Source organism: Danio rerio, chromosome 4 (genome assembly GCF_049306965.1).
Source record: "Danio rerio strain Tuebingen ecotype United States chromosome 4, GRCz12tu, whole genome shotgun sequence".
Lineage (NCBI taxonomy): Eukaryota > Metazoa > Chordata > Actinopteri > Cypriniformes > Danionidae > Danio > Danio rerio.
The window spans coordinates 44,046,545-44,067,500 of record NC_133179.1 but is presented as its reverse complement, the minus strand read 5'-3'; the positions used below and the strand labels follow the sequence as shown (position 1 = coordinate 44,067,500).

Genomic DNA, 20,956 nt, shown 5'->3' with positions numbered 1-20,956 from the left:
TAACCTGGTCCGGAGCAGGTTTTATTCTCTAAACTCGGAGTTTCTGTCAGTCTCCTCCCCTTTTTTAAAGATGAAGCGGTATTTCTCGCATTAGTCTTACATTTCCACACACCTATTTTAGAGCTCATTTTGGAGATGCCCATAAAAATGATTGATGGAAACGTTATGATTCACATAACTTTTGAAAATACGCATAATAAAACATGTGCTGAGTATAACTGAGTAGGTTAAACTTTTATTTGATAAGAAAAGATGCGCATGAACTACGAAGTGCACTTAACAAATTACAGTATGAACATTAAAAAAAGGTTTGTTAAATGTGTGTGAATGGACAAACCAGCTGACTGAGCACACTGTAGAACATCTTAAATGTTGTTTTAGTCCTTCTAAAATGCCTTAACTGTTTCAGTATCAGTGTATATTATTAATTACCACCGAGCGTCTGGAGCGTGTCTCCGCGTCTCATGGCTTCAAACGCCCCCACGTGTTCATTGTGTGTCAATTGTCTTCTGAGGCGCAAGTACATTAATTAAATAAAAAATCATTGACGCAGCCTATTCTACTGCAGTAAATTCTGTTTTTACTGTTGATAGTTTGGCGCAAGTTAATCAGGAAGTGACGATTGTATTCTCTTCGACGCTTTGGATAAAAACGCTGCTTTATTTTTAGGCGTTATTCCAGTTTTGCAAAAATTTATGTAATAGCCTATATTTTGATGGAAACACAGCTATAGCCTACATTTTTGTCACACACAGAACAAAGTCACGTACGAGGCTTGTCCTTTTTTTCATAAATAATTAGTTTAACCTTCGACATGCACTGTTACTAGATTAATGGGATTATTATTCTGTCTAAAAGTTATTTTATTACTGCGTACCTTCTTAATGTTATATAAACCTCTATCACTTGATCAATAAAAAGGCAGACACACAACAAGTGCACTGTTAAATCTATTAAAACTGATAAAAGTGTATAAAATTTTAGAAAAAAAGTAGGCTATAAACGTCACATTACTTATTTTATTATACTTAAATGTTTAAATAGCCTACTTAAAATGAAAAATTACACATTAACTTGAGCAGCTGTTTTCCCACGCTAACTGTCTGTTTCACTGATGGTTGCTTCTTTTTAAATATATACGCTCATATTTGCTATAACTTTGCATGAGCAGATCAAGTTCAGCCGGAGAAAGAAATGGTGATCTCTTTTTTTTTAAGATGTTGCCGTAGTCACTCATAATATCTACGTTCTATTGATAATGCCTTTTTATAGTCACGGTGTGCGCGCTTAACTCTGAGTTGGTCTACTCAAAGTTGATTGACCCAGCTCATATCAGCTATTCTGAAACAGAAAACTCAAGAGTTTTTAATCTCTCGGTAAATCAACTCAGAGTTCAAGTTTAAACTTAAAGTTGTTTGAACCTCCTTACTGAAACAGGCCCCTGGTGTCTCTGTGTGAGAGAGAGAGTGAATGTGTTTATGTGTGGGAAAGAAAGAGAGAGTGAGTGTGTGTGTGTGTGTGTGTCTTTGTGTGAGTAAAAAAGAGATCTGTGTGTGCGTGTGTGTGTTCACTGCTCTGTCTGTCTCATATTACATGTGTGTGTGTGTGTGTGAGAGAGAGTGTCTCTGTTTGTGTGTGTGTGTGTGTAAGAGAGTTTGTATTAGTTTGTGTACATGCATGCTTGTGTGTATGTTTGAGAGAGAGTGTCTTTGTGTGTGTGCTTGTGTGTTGGAGTCTGTGTGTGTGTTTGTGTGTCTGTGCGACAGAGAGTGTGTGTCCACATGCGTGTGTGTGTGTGAGAGAAAGAGAAAGTGTGTGTGTTTGTGTGTGAGAGAGTGTGTATGTGTGTGTGAGAGTCTGTGTGTGTGATAGAGTGTGTGTTTGTGTGTGTGCGAGAGTCTGTGTATGTGATAGTGTGTTTGTGTGTGTGTGTGTATGAGAGAGAGAGAGTGTGTGTGTGTGTAAGAAAGTGTCTGTGTGCGTGTGAGGAAGTCTGTATTTACGTGTGTACATGTATGCTTGTGTGTTTGTTTGAGAGAGTGTCTTTGTGTGCTGAGTGTTTGCTAGTTTCAGCTTGGCGCAAGAGTGGTTTTGAGGCGTTGCGCTACGTTGTTTAAATAGCAAATGTATTAGCGCTCATATGTGCACCCATAGGCATTCTGGTCTAAAAAGGAAGGCGTTCTGAGGCGCGTTGCTATTTTGAAAAACTATAATAGATTTTTCAATAGACCAAAACAAACCCGGTCTAAACTCCGGCGCAGAGTTAAGCCTCGCTTACACACTGCTTAATACGCACAAGATGTAGAGCAATACGCAAATATCTTTACATATGAAAAAATTAAATATTAAGGATATATATAGGATATAAATATAAAGGATTAAAATATTACAAAACATTATTTTCTAGCCTACATAAATATGAAAAACCACTGCTTTTATGTCTTCTTCATCTCGGGAGGCTTTTTCAGTTCATTCATAACAATTTGCTTTTGTATAATGTTATTATTATTAGCAGTATTATTTATTATATCCATATTTATCTTTGTTTTATTAAAAACAAGCTTAGATTTGCCCACCTGTCAGGTTTTAGACCATATGGGGCACAGCATGTGTTTTAGGATATAACTCAGGTTTTTGAACACACTTCGTTATTATTGTTCATTTATTAGTTTGCTGGAAATTAGAACTGAATTTAGAAATAGTTTTGAAACAAATATTTGCGCTTAACAAACGAAATTAATTATTTATAGGCTAATTGATGTCTGTTCATAAAGGTTTCCCTATCCACGAGAGCGAAAGTGAAAGTAGATCAATTATCTCTCATTCTTGCGCGGTAGATGCTCTGTTTAACTGTTTTCTGTTAAAAAAAAAAAACTGTTAACTGTTTACTTGTGAAATGCTCAGTTTTTCCACTTAGACTTACTTTACGCCCTGTAAATAGCAAATGCTCTATTGCGTGACGCAGCTGACTTTTAAAGGGAATGGGAGATGAGACTCTGATTGGTTTATTCTCAAAACACACCTATAACTCATTAAGAAAATAAACTCAACTCTTTTAGACCATGCGCCACAGCGCAAAGCAGATTTTCCCGTCCTTAAATTAGCAGATATGGATTCTGACACGCCCTGAAAGCGTTTGCGCCCTGCGTTTTCTGTTTTGCGCATGGACCGTCAAAATAGAGCCCAGAGTGTAAATATCCAGAATAATGGATAAAAAGAGTGAGGATATGGTCAAGTAAATAAATAAATGAAAAAAAAAGTGCGACTGCAGTCTGCGCAAAAGGAGCGCAAAGTGGGTGTCATTGAATACAGCTCTCATCTGATTGGCTGAGAGGTACGAGTTGCCCTGACTCTGGCAGGAAAGTCTCAAAAATACACACACATGTATCCAGGGGGAGTCGTACGTGAAAGAGGATTAGCACATTCTCATTCAGGATGAACTCGCAAGTTTTAAACATTCAAAACTTTTTGTACACTCTTATACATTTGCAAATGGTGTTTTGCATTTGTGAAACGTATTTTATGAAAATGTATTTTTATTTTGTGGACGTGAAATTTTTTTGTGAATTTAAATAAATATTTTATGCACGTGAATTTGGTTTTATGCACGTGTGTGTGTGTGTGTGTGTGTGTGTGTGTGTGTGTGTGTGTGTGTGTGTGTTTGTGTGTGTGTGTTTGTGAGAGAGAGATAAAGAGAGAGGATTGATTTTGATTTTACCTAACCCTTTAATTGCAATTATTGAGTGATTGTTCATCTCATTTCCACATGTGGTATTATTGACATCAGTTTATTTATAAAAGCAAGTCTTCATTGATGACAGAACACAGCACAGCATCACAACACCATTCACACTCAACAACAGTCACTGCATTTGTCAAGTTACAGTCATTAAAATCAACATTAATTCTAGAAGTAATCCTGTTTTTAATAATAGATGCAGGGTTTTGTCCATTTCTTTGTTGGATTTTATTTCTCCTAGAAACACAGATTGCTCATTTTGCTGGGCCAATAAGAAATGAATTAGTGGACATTTGTATTTCTGAATTTGCTTTACTGAAAACCTAAAATAAAAACATTTTTTGTACAAAAATTACCCATTCATGAAAATAAAGCAGTCAGGATATTAAACAGTGAAGAAAGTCTCGTACACTCTGTAAAACAATGAACAATAGTTTCTCTCTCTGGACAAAATGGACACGTCTCACTTATATTAGGGGTCATTTGTGTTCACAGCTACAGCACCATGTAATATTCTCCACTGCAAGTGTCCTCCTCTTCTCATCAATGCTGCTTTATAGACCAATTACCAACCTACGTCACACATGACGTCACACGGGTCCCCGGTTGCAAAAAACAGACAGGCTGCAATGGGAAAGATGTAGTGTTTTGCGGTAGGATGCCGAATTCGAGTCCAAAAATAGAAAACTTAACTTTTACCATACATCACACACTGCTTTAATACCGACTGCAGACGTCTTTGGATATAATTGACAGCAGCTGGCCACCTATCTACACTCATTAGTTAGCCAATCAGATCTATCCTAACCCACTATAAGTAGCCTAGCTAGACATTACTCCCTTATCTTCGTTTTCCGAAGAAACCCCCCATTCACCCCTTTCTCCTCCTTTTCTCCTTTACAAAAGGGGGAGCTCTCGAGAACCACCTGATCTTGTACTCCCCTCACATGCTCTATGGACCTGGCGGGAGCCCTGGGCTCAACTATCTCCGAGCTCAGGGTTCTCTCCCGGGAGAGCATGCCAAACCTGCTTACAGCTGTCAAGCAATATCTAAGTGTGAACTCTTGAAATGGGAGCTGAATGAATCAGACACATCACTCGTTTTTGGTTGCTAAAATGATTTCAGCAAAACCGTTACATATGGTTAACTAAACTGCTGACACTGAATGCTAAGAATGAAACGTGAAAGTAATGTTTATTAAGGTAAACTTAGTTTTATATTCACAGATTCATTCAGTGACAACTTGTGACACTCTCCCTATATTGTTTACCACGGCACTTTGAATATTCGGTCTGAAATAACCTGCAAGTGTGACTTGAAAACAACATTAGCATTGTTTATTTGACTGTGAACAATGTTGCACTTTGATAGTCATTGGCTGCTGCTAATATGATTTCGCTATTTAGAGTTTGCAAATAATTTTTTTATGAAATTATATTATTAAGGAGAAAGTCTGAATGTGCGAATATAAAACCAACTTTACCTTTATGTGTAGGTTCACATACCCTGCCATACAGGTGCAGCTCACTGTAAGAATGCAGTTGTTTTGCGTGTTGGTGATTAATTACCCAGGCCTTGTATAACGTTAGCTCCGTCTTGTTTCTTTATCTTTGGCTAGGCGGAATCTCTGTGTTTAGCTCTTAAATCTGGTCATCATGGAACATATTTCTTGCACATTACCACAAAGAACAAAATTGTTGGCATCTAAAGAATTGTAGACCTTTAACTTCTCTCTTGTAAAATCACTCGGAGCTTCAATGAGATTGTATATTTGGGGCTGGATGCTTGGTCACTTCGTCTTATCCAATATTCATTGGGAGGGTGCTATCGCAAATGGAGCTGTCAGATGAACGCCGCTCACTTTAGCGTTAATTTTGCCGAATCACTGTGCTTATCACTAGGCGACGAGCTGTTATAATATGCTGTATGCATTATGTAAATAATATATATAATATGTAAGTAATATATCTTATTTCTAAGACAACAACAAACTCTGCACTGCATCTGATGTCATCCCCTCGCTGTAAATGCTAGGGCTCCCGGTTGCTTTCTGCCACCTCCCTGCGCGCGCATCCTGAATGTTTACAAACATGGTAATTGGTCTATAGATCATTCTGCATACTCCTTTCATTACTTCTCTCAACCGTGGCATTTTTTTGGATACTAATATGTCCATCATTCCTGGAGTGTCATTTCCTGACACTTCTAAGCGGCCCCCGAAAACCACCGGCTCTTCAAGACTCTTGGGCCCAAACAATAGTTTCTGGATGAACTGCAGTTTATACGCTGCTCCTCTACTCACAAGACCAACCAAGCCTTTACCTTCTTCATCTTTTGGTAAGAAGAGAACACTTTGACTTTCCCACCAAGTTGTTAACTATAAGTGTGCGGCCTCTATACGATAACTGGGGAAGTAACCATTTCCATTTCTGTAGAAGTCCTTGGATTTTCTCAAGCGTACCATTCCAATTCTTCTGAACACAGTCATCTTCACCCAAGGTATTTTAAGCCACCTTTCTTCCATGTCAAACCTCCAGGTAACTTGGGAGGGACACCGCTCCAGCTGCCCACAAGCAGGGCTTCACTCTTTCCCCAGTTGACTTTAGCAGAGGATATCTTCTGAAAATCACTTACAATAAAATCCAGTTTCTGAATATCTTCCGCATTCGATATGAAACAACATCATCAGCATAAGCAGAAAGATGCAGAGAAACGTCACAATGAGGAACACACACACCCTTTATCTCAGAGCTTAGTTTATTCAGCACAGGTTGGATAGCCAGTGTGTACAACATCCCAGACACAGCACATCCCTGTCTAACTCCTCTCTGTACTGTAAAAGCAGCGCTCAGACCACCGTCGACTTTTAATACACTTTGAATGTCTCTGTACAAAACATTGATCATATTTACAAACGCTGGGCTCAAACCAAACATTTCTAAAAGCTTTTTTATATATTCATGTTGTAGACGGTCAAACGCTTTCTCTTCATCAGTCCAGATCAGTCCACAATTAATACCCAATTACTTCTAAAACATCTATAACCAAATAAATATTTTCAAAATTTGATCTATTCTGTATTTAATAATGTTGATTTTGGTGTATTACTTGACCTATTACCTTACTCAATCGTGTAGCTGATGCTGATGACAGTATTTTATAATGGGTGCACTGAAGTGATGCTGGTCTCCAGTTGCTTCTTCTTTGCAAGTCTCCTTTATTGGTAACACAGTAATTACAGCTCTTCTGCAGCTTAATGGGAGTAAACCTTTATTTAAACTGTCATCAAGAACCAAAAGAACATCATCACCTATCACAGACAACAAATATTTATAGAAATCCACTGGGATTCATCAACACCTGGAGTCTTTCCACTTCCCATACTCATTACCGCTGTGTATAATTCATTCTGTGACAATGAGAGCTCAAGCATGGCATTAGAGTCTTCATCAGTGTTTGGGAGATCTTTAACTTCTATATGATCTGTATAATTCTGAATAAAAGTGAACAGCATGTTTATGTATGTCACTGGATTATAAAGTTCCTCTCCTGCATTATTTTTTAGTGAATGAATAATTCCACTTTGGCCATTTTTCTGTTCTAGATTAAAAAAGCTTAGAAGGAGCATCCATTTGTGTAATGTTTATTAAACCTGAATGAATGAATGCTCCTTGTGCTTTTACTCCTCAAAGGTCAGCCAGCAAATCTGTGTTTGATTTTCGGGTTTCAGATTAATCATAGCTGCTGTTGTGTTAAACAGGTCTGTTAGTTCATCCTCTCATTTCTTCATGGATTCAGGAACTCCTTTAGTGACATTAAAAGTGTATTCTTGGCATAATTGTTTAATGTGAATCTTGCCACAATCCCACCATTGCTGCAGTGAAGAATAAAGATGTTTTTCTTCTTTAAAATTCCTCCAAAAAAAGAAAAGATTTCAATAAATTTCTCATCTTTTAAAAGAGACGTATGAAAATGCCAATAGGCACTCCTAATCTTCACAGAATTAACAATTATAGTACAAATAACAGAAAAGTGATCTGAAAACCCAACCGGAACTATTTTACAATCTTTGACACAATCTGCTTGAAAATGAAACATGTAAAATCTATCAAGCCTTGCCATTGAAATAAAATGATTCTTACTATGTGCCCAAGTGTGCTGTCTATTTTCATGATGATCATTCCTCCACACATCACATAAATCAAACATTCTTACTAATTGTGGAAGCACTTTCAGTGAAGCAGGATGTGTTTCTGAGTGATTTGGATCTCTCTTCTCATTCTCTGTGCTGTTAAAATGAAAAAAAATCTTCTGATTTGATATCTTTAAGGACAGCACTAAAAGCATTGGAGAAATCTATTCTTTCATCTACTTTTGTAGGAGCGTAAATATTATAAAAAGTCATTAAAATATTCTCAAGTTTTACTTTAATTTGTAATAAACGTCCTTTGACTATTTCTTTCTCTCCACATAGAATTGGTGAAAACTGCTGTGAAAGCAATAGAGCTACTCCTCCACTATTAGAGGACATGTGACTCATGAACACTTGAGCATCCCATTCTGTTCTCCAGTCTATTTCATTAAATAAAGCACTTTGAGACTCTTGAATGAAGGTCACATCAATACGTTTCATCTTTATAAACTCAGACAGACACATTCTCTTCTGACTGTTTCTAGCAGCATTCAAGTGTAGAGCTCCAATCTTAAAGTCTCTCATAAATGATAGAAACAGTCAAAAACAGAAGAAGCTATCACACCATGTCCTGTTCTTCATCTTCACGCATTTGTTTTCTCATTTTTCTCATGGATTTTCTAAGACGCTACACTTCCTGATCACAGAAAGCACCTTCCTTCATGCACCTCTTTACATCTCTTATAAGAGCAGATGGATCTGGACAATAGTCTTCAGCTTCAGTCTCTTTCTTTCTCTTGAAAGCTTAGGTAGTTGTTCAGTGTTGTACACCACTGACTGCTCTTCATCCTCATTTAGTGATGAAGAAAAGAGCAGCCTGAATCATTGGAGTCTGAAGAATCGCTGTCATTGTCTGAAACTGCACTTTCAGTTTCGCTCTTGTCTTCTTTGGCTTGTGTCATTGTCGTCTTACCTCTGCCTTTTCTCCTTTTTATTGGAGCTTTGAAAAATCCCTCAGTTTGCATTTCCGCTTCATTTCCAGCCTCGTTGCTTTTTCCAGTGACTGCTATATTTTTTGTCAATACTGGCGTAACAATGTGACCATTCATGCCATCTATCTCAGAATTAACTGAAGCAGGTACAACAGAAGGCCCTGCAACAATTTCAGCCAGAGTCAATGTATTTGATTCAGACTCTACTGCCACCTCAGAGACTGAACCATCAGCAGAAGATGCCACAGTCTCTGCAGCAGGTGTAATGTCAGAAACAGCAGCAGGATCAATCGCATCAGGGCAAAAAATTGACCAAATGACCAAAATGTCCACAGCTAAAACATTTCATTACACTCTCTGAAGTAGCATAGATTGTGTAATTAAAGCCCTCTACTTTAACATTGAAAGACAGATTTAACCCGTCTGTGTTGTCTTTTAACACCATATAGACTTGTCTTTTAAAAGATACTATTTAATTTAGTTATAAACGACTCTTGTAACAGCCTTTTGTTGTTGGATGCTTTTAGACACTTCCATGGAATCAGTAAGCCCTGTTTTACTTGGTTTAAAGCAGACATGTGGTAAAGATCTAGAATAGACTTATGGCTGGTGTCAGATCGGCTAGCTTCTTTTATTAATCGCTGTACTGTTTCTCAATCTCCGCTAACTGATCATGTGTGTATTGATCTTAAAATATCGAAGGGTTCCAATCGCTTTTTTTAGACGGGCAGGGTATTGGAAACTAAATACTTCCTTTTCACAATACTCATCACACTGTTCAGGTATTAAGGAAATAATTGAACAAATTAAATTTGATTCAGACTCTGCAATTAGGAAATGGGAAATCTTTTAATGTCGAATTTCTCTATACAGTTTGGCAAAGAACTCTCCAACACAAGGGAATTAAAGAGCTCTGCAATCATTCAGGACATAAATAATAGTGTATGTCTCTCCTCTCCTAGCGAACAGGAAAAAGAGAAGTTATATACACTGAAGAAAGACCTTGATACTCTTTATGTGGAGACGGCTGAAGGTGTGTTCACAAGGTCAAGTGGCCAGAATTTGGAGAAAATAATTCAACCTATTTTTCTTATTTAAGAAAAGAAAAGAGGTGAGCAGAAAAGCATATCAACCCTTGATATTAATGGTCACTTAATCTCAGATGAAGGAACAATATTAAAGTTTGTATATGAGTTTTCCCAGTCTTACTTCTTCCTTTCAGCCAGAATGCTCTGATCAATTCTTCTGTAATGTTCAGTCATTTATTCCAATCATTAATGATGATCATCATGATCTTTGAGAGACTGTAATAACTGTAGAGGAATTGGACACTGTAATTACAATAAACCCATTTAATAAAAGCCCAGGAACAGATGGTTTGTCATTTGATATTTATAGGCTGTTTTGGAGTGACATAAATACTTGTTAATTATGTTGAATATGTTTAAAGACTGCTTAGATAGAGGAGGATTAGCTGAATCAATGAAGCAAGGCATAATCACACTGATCCCTAAACCAAATAAGGAGAAACCTTTTCTTGATAACTGGTAACTCTGCTTAATTCTGATTATAAAATTCTCACCGCAGTATATGCTAGAAGATTAAACACATTTCACTCTCACAATCAGGTTTCATGAAGGATCGACATGTTTCAATAATATCCGTCTTGTTTTAGACCTTTTAGATTGCTCAGAGTTGGTGAACGATGATGCTCTCATTTTGTGTTTAGACTTTTACAAGGCCATCAACACTGTCGAGCATCCCTTCATGTAGGACGCTTTGAAGCATTTTGGCTTTGGTCAAGAGTCTGTGAGAACTGTTCAGACTCTGTATAAAGATTTCACTAGTAATGTGTCTTTGCATCAGCGAGCTTCTCCACGTTTTTTCATTGGAAGAGAAATCAGACAAGGTTGTCCTGTTCCTCTTTTCTGGTGGTTGCAGAGCTTCTTCATCTTTATGTGGTCGATTGCTCAAATGTTGAAGGTGTTCAAATAGTGCAGATGATGCATGTGTCTCTATACATAATAATAACAAGTCCCTGAAATATCACAGGCATTAAAATGATTGTCGAATGCTTCTGGCCTTTCTGTTAATCAGAAAAATCTGAAATGATGACAATTCTTTATTCTGATATCTCAGATGTTTGTGGAATTAAGGTCAAGCACACCATCACATATTGAGTTATTACAATTAAAGAATGTTCTTCTGAAAGGATCATAACTTTTCTAAATGTTTAAAGAAAGTCAAAACTGTGTTTAATTGCTGGTCTCAGAGGAACCTGACTATCCATGGACGTCTTCTACTTTCCAAAGCTGAAGGAATATCAAGGCTGCTCTATCCCGCTCTCTCCTTACAGTTTATGTTAATCCCGAAATGTTTACAGAGATTGATAGGGCTATATTTCAGTTCATCTGGAAAAACAGGACAGAATATGTCAAAAGAAAACAATAACCTTTTCGAAAGGTGGACTCACTGTTCTTGATTTGACAATGTTTAAAATGAATTGGATGAAACACTGCCTTTCCCAAAGTCATTCACTGGTTTTATATAACAAATCTCTTCTTTGACAAATGTGTTGGATTAAACTTTTTGCTTTCTTGTGACTCCAAATGTACTAAACTTCCTATTAAATGATCAACCTTTCATAAGCAATCATTAGAAGCATGGATGTTACATGTCCATGTATTTATTATTTATTTATTTATGTTACTTTGTCGCCCTCTAGTGTTTTGTTGCTGTTTGACCATTGACTGTTTGCGATTTAAGAGCTCGCGCTGCAGTGTTTCAGTGACGGGGATTTGAGCGGCCGTCCAGACGTGGAGTGGTGCTCCTTTTGTTTTCAGCCTTCGTTTATTCTGTTTTCTTCCCATGCTTTGTTTATATTTAGTTATTCAGTTAATAAAACCCCTAGACCGATCCGTTTGTGTTTTCCCTTATTTGATGTTGTGACTGTGGTCATAACATTAATTGGGGGCTCGTCCGGGATTTGAACCCGGGACCTATCGCAATTGCTTTTAAACAGAACTTTTCTCCACACACCAGCATTCTGTGGAATAACCAGCATGTGCTGCACAAAAACAAGGGGATTATTTGAGTTTCAGATTTACTGAGTAGCAGTGGTGAGATTTACACTCATCAGGAAATGCTTTCCTCTTCAGGGACTGTGTTTTTGCACGATGATTATAACGGGATTGTGGAAAGCATCTCTAATAAACTGCTTTACTTAATGAAAATTCATCTGACTTATAACTCAGTCTCAAAGCAAACTCAAACACTGTGCTTGGTGGTGTCAGTATCTCAGATCAAAAGTGTAAAAACTTCCACATCAGGAAATGTCTCATTCACAAAAGTCGCTGTTTCCCGAAAGACATTCTGAAATGGAAACAATACTTCTCTTTACCTTTTATAGATGATATTTGGTCAACAAGTAATACCATTTACTCCCAAATAAGGTCAAAGAAGTTCATTTCAGAAGATTAGACAGGTGTTACCCCTGCTATATATTTATTAATACATTTAATCAGACATTTCAGCACAATGCTCTTGCTGTAACACTGAGCCTGAAAGTCTTCTACAGCTCTTCTGTTCTTGTACATTCTCTGATGATTTCTGGAAACAGGTTCAGGGTTGATTTCTGATTCATTTTACAACATAATTAATTTTGAGGAGTGCATGATTCTTCTTCTGAGTTGTAAAACTGCCTATGATGCGCTCGATAATGCTTTGAAGTTGATCATTTTTACACAAGGCAAAGTCTCTTACTCCCTCCTTTAATTTGTTCTGTAAAGATTTACAAACATTTTATAATTTTTGACCGTAATTACAAGAAACAAGAAAGCTTTAAAAACCTCTCTAATAATGAAGAAAATTATCTGTACAGTCTAATCATTTAAATATGATGGATCCCCTCATATGTTCATTTATCTTGTTTAATGTATGTTCTGCATCACTCAGTTTTGTATGACTGTTACATGTGTTATGTCATCATATAATCCTGTCAGTTATATGCTTCATAATATCTCTGATGTTGGAGTAGGACTGATGTTACTCTCAAACCAGTGTGGAAAACAGATCTGGTTATCATTTGGTAGTAAGCGCTCAGCAGGGGTTGCAGTCTTACAAGATAAATTTACAGGGCAAATATTAAAATTTGAAAAGGATGATTGTGGTTGAATCTACTTTGTTACTAGTGCAACTGATAACAAAGTGAATAACGATATGCTTTTTACAAATATTAAATCCAGGATTCAACACTTCATTTTTATATATCCTTCAGCCAAAGTAACTTGGGGAGGAGATTTCAATACAGTGTTTAATGAAACCATTGATAGATGGCCTCCTAAAACTAAACCGGGTCCTTCCACTGAATTAGATAATGTATGCTTAAGATTGGGTCTTACTGATGTGTGGCGACATAAGAACACAGACAAGAAGGAATTTACTTGGTGTAATAAGGACTTGTCTCTTCATTCTCGAATTGACTATTGATTAGTGTCTAATGATTTAATTAATAACTCAATATCTGTATTTATAGAACCCTGCATAATGACGGACCATAAATCAACCTATGGTCTGTTAAATATGTTCAGCAGCAAAATCACACAAAGTTGTTACAGCATCGTCAGTGCCCTCTTTCCCCTATATGCAAACTGAAGGGGGTCCAAAAAGTTGACCACCTTGTATCAGATGTGCCTTGATAATACTCTTTCCATACATTTACCCAAAATAGATGTAAGAGCTATTGGTCTAAAATCTTTTAACTGATTGGCATTGGATATTTTGGGTACTGGAACAATTTTTGTTTCTTTCCATAAATTTGGAACCACTTTACAGTCTAACGAAAGCTGAAACAAACGGGTGAATACACTAGCTAGCTGAAAAGCATAATCTCTCAACACGCGACCTTTAAGCCCATCTGGGCCAGGTGCTTTATTTGGCTTTGTACTAGCAAGACAAGCTGCTATTTCATACTCTTTAAGTTTAATGGGCTCGTATGCAGGAATATTAGAACAGATTTTATCACATTCAATTTTACATTCCCCTTTATCAAACCTAGCAAAGAAAATATTTAAATCTTCTACCATAGGTGCACCATGTGATAAACATGCCTTTTTCGTTCTTCCCATGACACTGTTCATTCCTTCCCACGCCTTTTTAGCACTACTTTTAAATAACTTATCCTCAATCTTGTCTTTGTATGCAAATTTGGCTTTCTTAATTTGACCCCTGAGTTCCTTTCTTTTCTGTCTAACTAATTCAATATCCCCATTTTAAAAAGCAGATATTTTCTCATTTACACATGTTTTAAGATCATTTTTAAACCATAACCTATTATTTGGGTACATCTGAATTGTTTTAGTCTTAACACAATTACTTTCACAAAAACTTATGTAAGATGTAATGGTATCAGTAGTTTCATGTACATTTTCGCATGCATCAAAAAACACTTGCCACTCTGTATTTTCAAAACAGTCCCTTAGTTCCTCTTTGCTCTGATTTGTCCATAATTGTATCTCTTTAGTCACTGGTTTTTCTTGTTTAAACTTAGCTCGATATTTGGGTAACAGGTGTATGATGTTGTGGTCCGACCTCCCCAACGGAGGGCGACACACAGCTTTATATCTGTCTTTTATATTGCCAAAACATTTACCCAATATGCATGTTGATTGGGTCGGACAGTCCACATACTGATATAAAGTAGGCAAATGGCTTAATAACTCACATAAGTTCATATCCCCAAGAATTAAAATCGGTTGATCCGATGAACGAGCCAAGGCATCATTATAGCTGTCTGTTATTTGGCTTGCAGCTTCCTTATATTTTGGACCAGGAACGTATGTTAAAATTAAAGTAATTTAAATTAATTTAAGGCTTTCTCCAAGGATAGAATGGGATAGCATCTCGCGACAATTGTGAACTCTTGAATACATATCAAGTTACTGGAATGAAACCCTTTGAACCTGAAGATTTAAACTCAATAAATGAAGAGGGGTGAAGATGTATCAGGTTGTGAGAGTTTCTACAGGGCTGCAAGAAAGCAAAATAATTTTATGTGTTTCAAGGTATTATGAACTGAAAACCAATTTTCTGCACACTGCAATCAAATGGTCGGCTCTGAAAGGAGAATTAGAAGGATTAGGGAGGAGAAAATGTTTTGGGAGATGCAGGGAAACTGTCCTACACCCTTAGACTGTGTTTTTGATCATTTACATTGTTTGATTGTCACTCCCTGGAACAAACACCAATTTGCCTCCAATTTTGGGCTTTTGTCTGCAATTTTACAAAACTTGCTGGTGATTGAAAGTCTACCTAAACTCGGCCGGTGTGAACTTGCAATGAATGAGTGAGCGACTGATGCAGACTCCATAAAGCCCTGATCAGACTACACAATGCCATTTGCCAGTTACCACGGATCAGATTTGTGTCAGATTATGAGATTTTGACTTGATCAAATCTTGATGTGTTGTGGGTAACAAATGAACACTTTGGTTTCAAAACACTACACATTTATTATGATTGACTGATCTGAGAAAAGAAACAAGTTTTCTTCATGAAGACAATTAAACTTTCTGTAGACAACTGGTTTCCCTTAAAGAAATGTTTATGTGAAAACTCCCACAATACTACAAATAAATCGGTGTATGGGAAACCCAGTGTCTCTATTGTGAATGAGAATATGAGTGATTTGTTAGCTTACATGCTAATTCCAGTACTCAACAGACTACTGAATGACTTCAGCTATCTGTAAATTCCAATTATTATTAATATTCAATACATGTTGTACTGCTCATGTGCACTGATAGATTATATTGTGTGCTGTCTGCAAGTGGTGTGTGTGTGTAGGTTATAGTTTTATTGTGTTAAAGGTAAATTATTTTAAGAGTAACAAGTTATTTAATTATTAAAATTCTGATTGTTCCTCTGATTGTTATATATATATATATATATATATATATATATATATATATATATATATATATATATATATATATATATATATATATATATATATATAAATTAAAAGAGGATACTTTTATTAGGCCTTTTATGAGTCTAATAATCTTAAAGTCACACTTTAAAAGAAGGTCCAAAAACCTGCATTTATAAATGAAGAATGTTTTGCAAAGCGTAAAAGGTTGTCAACCAGGTAATGCTGTGTAGAATTTGTTTTAGTTACACCAAATTTAACTTGTTTATTGTAAAAAGGGTTTACATGGATATTGACATGAGACATTCTGTATTATGCATTACGTATTATGAGTCATGAGTAGGGCCAGACAGAATCTGTCGACGTTTTTTGCTATTTCTGCAAAGAATTTTGATAAAAATCTTTTAATTTCTTCCGAAATATTTTAGGAGTATCATAACTAAAACCTAATTATGTGCAACAAAGAATATTATCTTTTAAACTTTTATTTAATGTTTAAAATGCAAATCCAATTAGATTCACTTTATCTGGTAAACAAAGCAAGTCTCTCATATAATATTTCTACTAAAAGACAGAAAATATTACTGTACAAACTGCATTGTAGATAAATCAGATAAACATTTTCATATTAGTCAATAATATTACTGTTATTAATTTAAAAAGTGAATAAATATATATTTACACACATTTACTCAAGTAAATTAAATAGAATTAATGATGGGCTAAAAATCTGCAGAAAATCTGTGGAATTCTGCGCATGACATTATGTATTATAAGTTATGTACATGAGTATATGCAGTTGTAGAAAACATGCTCAGTGTTTTCAATAACTTTCACAAAATTAACAAGTTATCCTCACTATCAAATTTTAATAAATTATTTTGATGGATACACATCATTAATCATTTTAACTGAAGTTCTTTAATTTTGGGGAGAATTGAATAAGAAATGTAACTTGTTCTTATTTTTCTAATTTCTGTGAATTAAATTCTTTTAAAATAAACGAGGTCTGAGCTGATTTGGATGAAGCCTTTAAATAAGAATATTCATTTAAAACTTATTATTACATTTTGGATCTCTAAAAATAAAGATGGAAGAGCGAACATTACAGAATAGTGTGAAAGAATACCTCTGATCAATACTGTGATGTTTTTAGGAATAACATTAATAACTGTGTAAAACTCTTTAGGGTGACAAGCAAAACCCTGTATTAAGAATGGATTGAATTATTTTAATTTAGCAAAAAGATCGTCATTTTAAGTGAAAAAAAAAAGTCAAATGCGATTATAATCTATTTGAACAAGTTTCCGTTTAATTTTGATGAGGTGACGAGGAATCTGAACCAGCACCAAAGCCACTTCCTCCACCTGCTCCATCAATAGAATATCCACCTGTTACCTCAGATGCCACTGAACTTTTACTATAGTTCCCACTATGATTTGGCCACAACCAGCACCAGCAGTACCACCAGCTCCACCGACAACATGTACAGAGAAGCTGAAGCTCTGGGTGCCACTGGACAATGTACCACATGTCCCCTCAAACAACTTAATACAGTGATTTTTTATTTATTTTTTTTTTAGCTCTGCACAGTTGCCAGACATTCAGAATCGCTCCCCAGCAAACATCAGAAACAGGTGGGTTCAACAAAGGTTTCCACCCATGTAAAAAAAAATGTTGCACAACAAATAGTAGTAATAACTATAATATACAGCCACAGTAAAAAGTTTGGAATACTTTATAATAAGCTTATTCTGCTCACTAAAATGTTATTGCATTTTTAAATCACTGTTATTTTATTAAATGTTTAAAATATAATTTATTCACATTTAAGCCTGAATTGTACGCATGATTAGTCTTCAGTGTGATGATTATGGAGGACCAAGAGTCCGAGGTTTCCACAGCGGGATGAACCGCCAACTTATCCAGCAAATTTTTACACAGCAGATGCCCTTCCAGCCGCAACCCATCTCTGGAAAACACACACACATGCTCTCTCTCTTTCACACACACACGCGCTCTCTTTCACACATGCACACACACTCACACACAGGCACGCACGCAAATGTCACACACACACACATGCACATAAGCTCTCTCTCACACACTCTCTTTCTCACACACACATGCACGTGCACGCACGCACACACACACACACTCTCTTATGCTTATGGTTATTATTGTTCTGTATTTTAATGTACAAATGATCTATAGAAATGTCATTGAGCTACAGTGTATAGAATTAAAAGGCAGGGAGTAGTCAGTTATTTATATATGCATTATTTATCTAACAATTGTCAACAGAACAGTAATGAAAATAGAGTAGAAAATGTAAAATTATTAAATTAGTTATTAATAATACAGTATTAACAATATAAATAAACAATGTAAATAAAATGTTAACTACAAACAGAAACCGACACAAAGGGGACTTAAAAGTCAAGGACCAGTCATTTATAAATGCAATATTTATTTAACAATGGTCAACAAAACAGTAATGAACATGGAATAAAAAATCAAAAAAATTAAATAAGTTAAATATTAACAGAATAAATACAAAAAATTAACAAATTTAATAAAATGTTAAATAAATTTAGAAACCAACAAGTAAAATATAATAAATTGAACTATTATGGTGCACCGTTGTGGAGGATAGTAGCATCTGTGTGCAAGTCCAATATAAACGTTCGAGGTTACAGAAGTAACCCTTCGTTCCCCGAGGAGGGGAACGGAAGTGCCATGAATGGGAGGATTTGGATCAGAAGCCGCTTATCTGGAGAGTATTGAACGGGCCAATGAAAGAAATTAATTGGCAGCGTAAGCTTGCGCAGGTGTGCGACATCTGCAATTATCTCAGCATATAAGCACACCTGAAGCCAGCAGACGCCATCCTTTTAAGCTGAAGAGACTTTCAAACAGCTAAGGGACAGTCATTATGGCGACGGAATATGGCACTTCCGTTCCCCTCCTCGGGGAACGAAGGGTTACTTCTGTAACCTCGAACGTTCCCCTTCGGTTGGGGAACTTCAGTGCCATGAATGGGAGAATATGGAAAGCGCCATAATGACTGCACCTTACCAACACCCCCGATGAGGAGATAGTCAAGCAAGCGTGACGCACCCACATCATGGGGGGCGCGGTCCTCCAACGTGTCCCTGGCCCTAATTTATCCTACTTCAACAGAAGTTTTACGGATTTAGATATATTTTTTGGGAAGTCGTGAGCATCTAGATAATTCTAGGAAATACGACAGTACGTTGGGAAGCGTGCAATCCCGATAGGGAGGACGCTGCGGAGGCCATCCGTTACCCAAGGGGGGGATAGATGGCAGAATTTACCTATGGACTAGCCCTAAAAAGGGGGAGTACGCATAGCAAAAGAGTGGTTAGCGGAGAGGGAAGACACGGGTCCGCCCAGGGGGGGGACTTAACCGTGGCGGAATAAGCATATGGGATCGCCTAGTGGGGATCACGCATAGCAGGCACCTATACCCAAAACGCGGGCTGACCAGCGGGCAGACCTACAACGTAGTGGGCCAGCAAGTGACTCCTCCGCTGAGTCAGTGCTGGGGGCCACGGAGGAATCTGCAGGGCTCACCTGACGGGGAACTTTACTGACAGATAAAAAAGGCGCACGTACCTCCGTGTTTAGGGAGAATGGCGCCGCAAGCGTGTTTCAACACTCTACCGAGTTGTCTCCTCAATCACCAAAGGGTTACCTAATACCCTTGAGGAAACCGGCTCCACTCGCAGATTGTAAAACCTTGCAAATGTGTTGGGTGTCGCCCAGCCCGCAGCTCTACAGATGTCTGTTAGAGAGGCGCCGCGTGCACGCGCCCAAGAGGATGCAACGCTCCGAGTGGAGTGTGCACGTACTCCCGGGGGACACGGCTGACCTCGACTCGAATAAGCGAGTGAAATGGCATCCACAATCCAGTGGGATAATCTTTGTTTCGATACGGCACTTCCCTGCTGCCGACCGCCATAACAGACAAAGAGCTGCTCAGATGATCTAAAATTCTGAGTACGGTCCACATAAATGCGCAGAGCGCGAACTGGACAAAGTAAAGAAAGGGCTGGGTCTGCCTCCTCCGGGGGCAGCGCTTGCAGGTTCACTACCTGATCTCTAAAGGGGGTGGTAGGAACCTTGGGCACATAACCGGGGCGGGGTCTCAGGATAACGTGAGAGTAATCCGGCCCGAATTCCAGGCACGAGTCACTGACCGAAAATGCCTCCAGGTCCCCGACCCTCTTGATGGAGGCCAACGCAACCAGCAGAGCTGTCTTCAGGGACAGAAATCTTAGAGATACTGATTCGAGTGGCTCAAAGGGATCGGATCGCAGACTCGTGAGAACGAGGGCGAGATCCCAAGAGGGCATGAGAGGGGGGCGAGATGGATTAATTCGCCTAGCACCCCTAAGGAACTGGATGACCAGGTTATGCTTTCCCACGGTGCCGCCAGCTACCGCGCTATGATAAGCGGAGATGGCGGCCACGTAAACCTTGAGAGTGGAGGGCGACAGCCTGCTGTCCAACTTCTCTTGAAGGAAAGAGAGCACAACACTAATCTGGCAATTTTGGGGGTCTTCTCTGCGAGAGACGCACCATTCAGTGAATAGACTCCACTTCAGGGCGTAGGCGCGCCTCGTGGAGGGGGCTCTAGCCTGAGTGATGGTATTAACCACCGCAGTCGGTAGGTTACCTAAGTCTTCCTCGCGTCTAGGGACCACACGTGGAGGTTCCAAAGATCGGGGCGAGGGTGCCAGATGGTGCCCTGTCCCTGAGAGAGTAGGTCCTCTCTCAAAGGGATCCGCCAGGGGAGGGCCGTCGCGAGGAGTGAGAGCTCTGATATCCAGGTCCGGTTGGGCCAAAGGGGCGCAACTAGCAGAACCTGTTCCTCGTCCTCCCTGACCTTGTACAGAAACTGCGCGAGCAGGCTCACTGGGGGAAACGCATACTTGCGCATGCCCCGAGGCCAGCTGTGGGCCAGTGCATCCGTGCCGAGAGAGCCCTCGGTCAGGGAAAAAAACAACTGGCAGTGAGCGTTCTCGGGGGAAGCAAACAGATCGATCTGGGCCTCCCCGAATCGCGCCCATATCAGCTGAACAGACTCGGGGTGGAGTCTCCATTCTCCAGGGCGTAACAGCTGTCGTGAGAGCGCATC

The 20,956-nt window shown here is 38.2% G+C and overlaps 3 protein-coding genes across 3 annotated transcripts in view; 1 reads left to right on the top strand and 2 right to left on the bottom strand.

The window, feature by feature from the left end:
• The window catches only part of si:ch211-271g18.1, a 16,619-nt gene extending 13,527 nt beyond the window's left edge, over positions 1 to 3,092 (top strand). The window contains exon 8 of the mRNA XM_073947412.1: positions 1 to 3,092. This exon is cut by the window's left edge and continues 779 nt beyond it. The gene's annotated coding sequence lies outside the window, so the exon portion shown is untranslated.
• The window catches only part of LOC141381669 (BEN domain-containing protein 5-like), a 495,902-nt gene that overhangs the window by 404,002 nt on the left and 70,944 nt on the right, over positions 1 to 20,956 (bottom strand). The gene's annotated exons all lie outside the window — the stretch shown is intronic.
• LOC137490953 (uncharacterized) overlaps positions 1 to 20,956 on the bottom strand; it is a 245,143-nt gene that overhangs the window by 201,995 nt on the left and 22,192 nt on the right. The window lies entirely within an intron of this gene.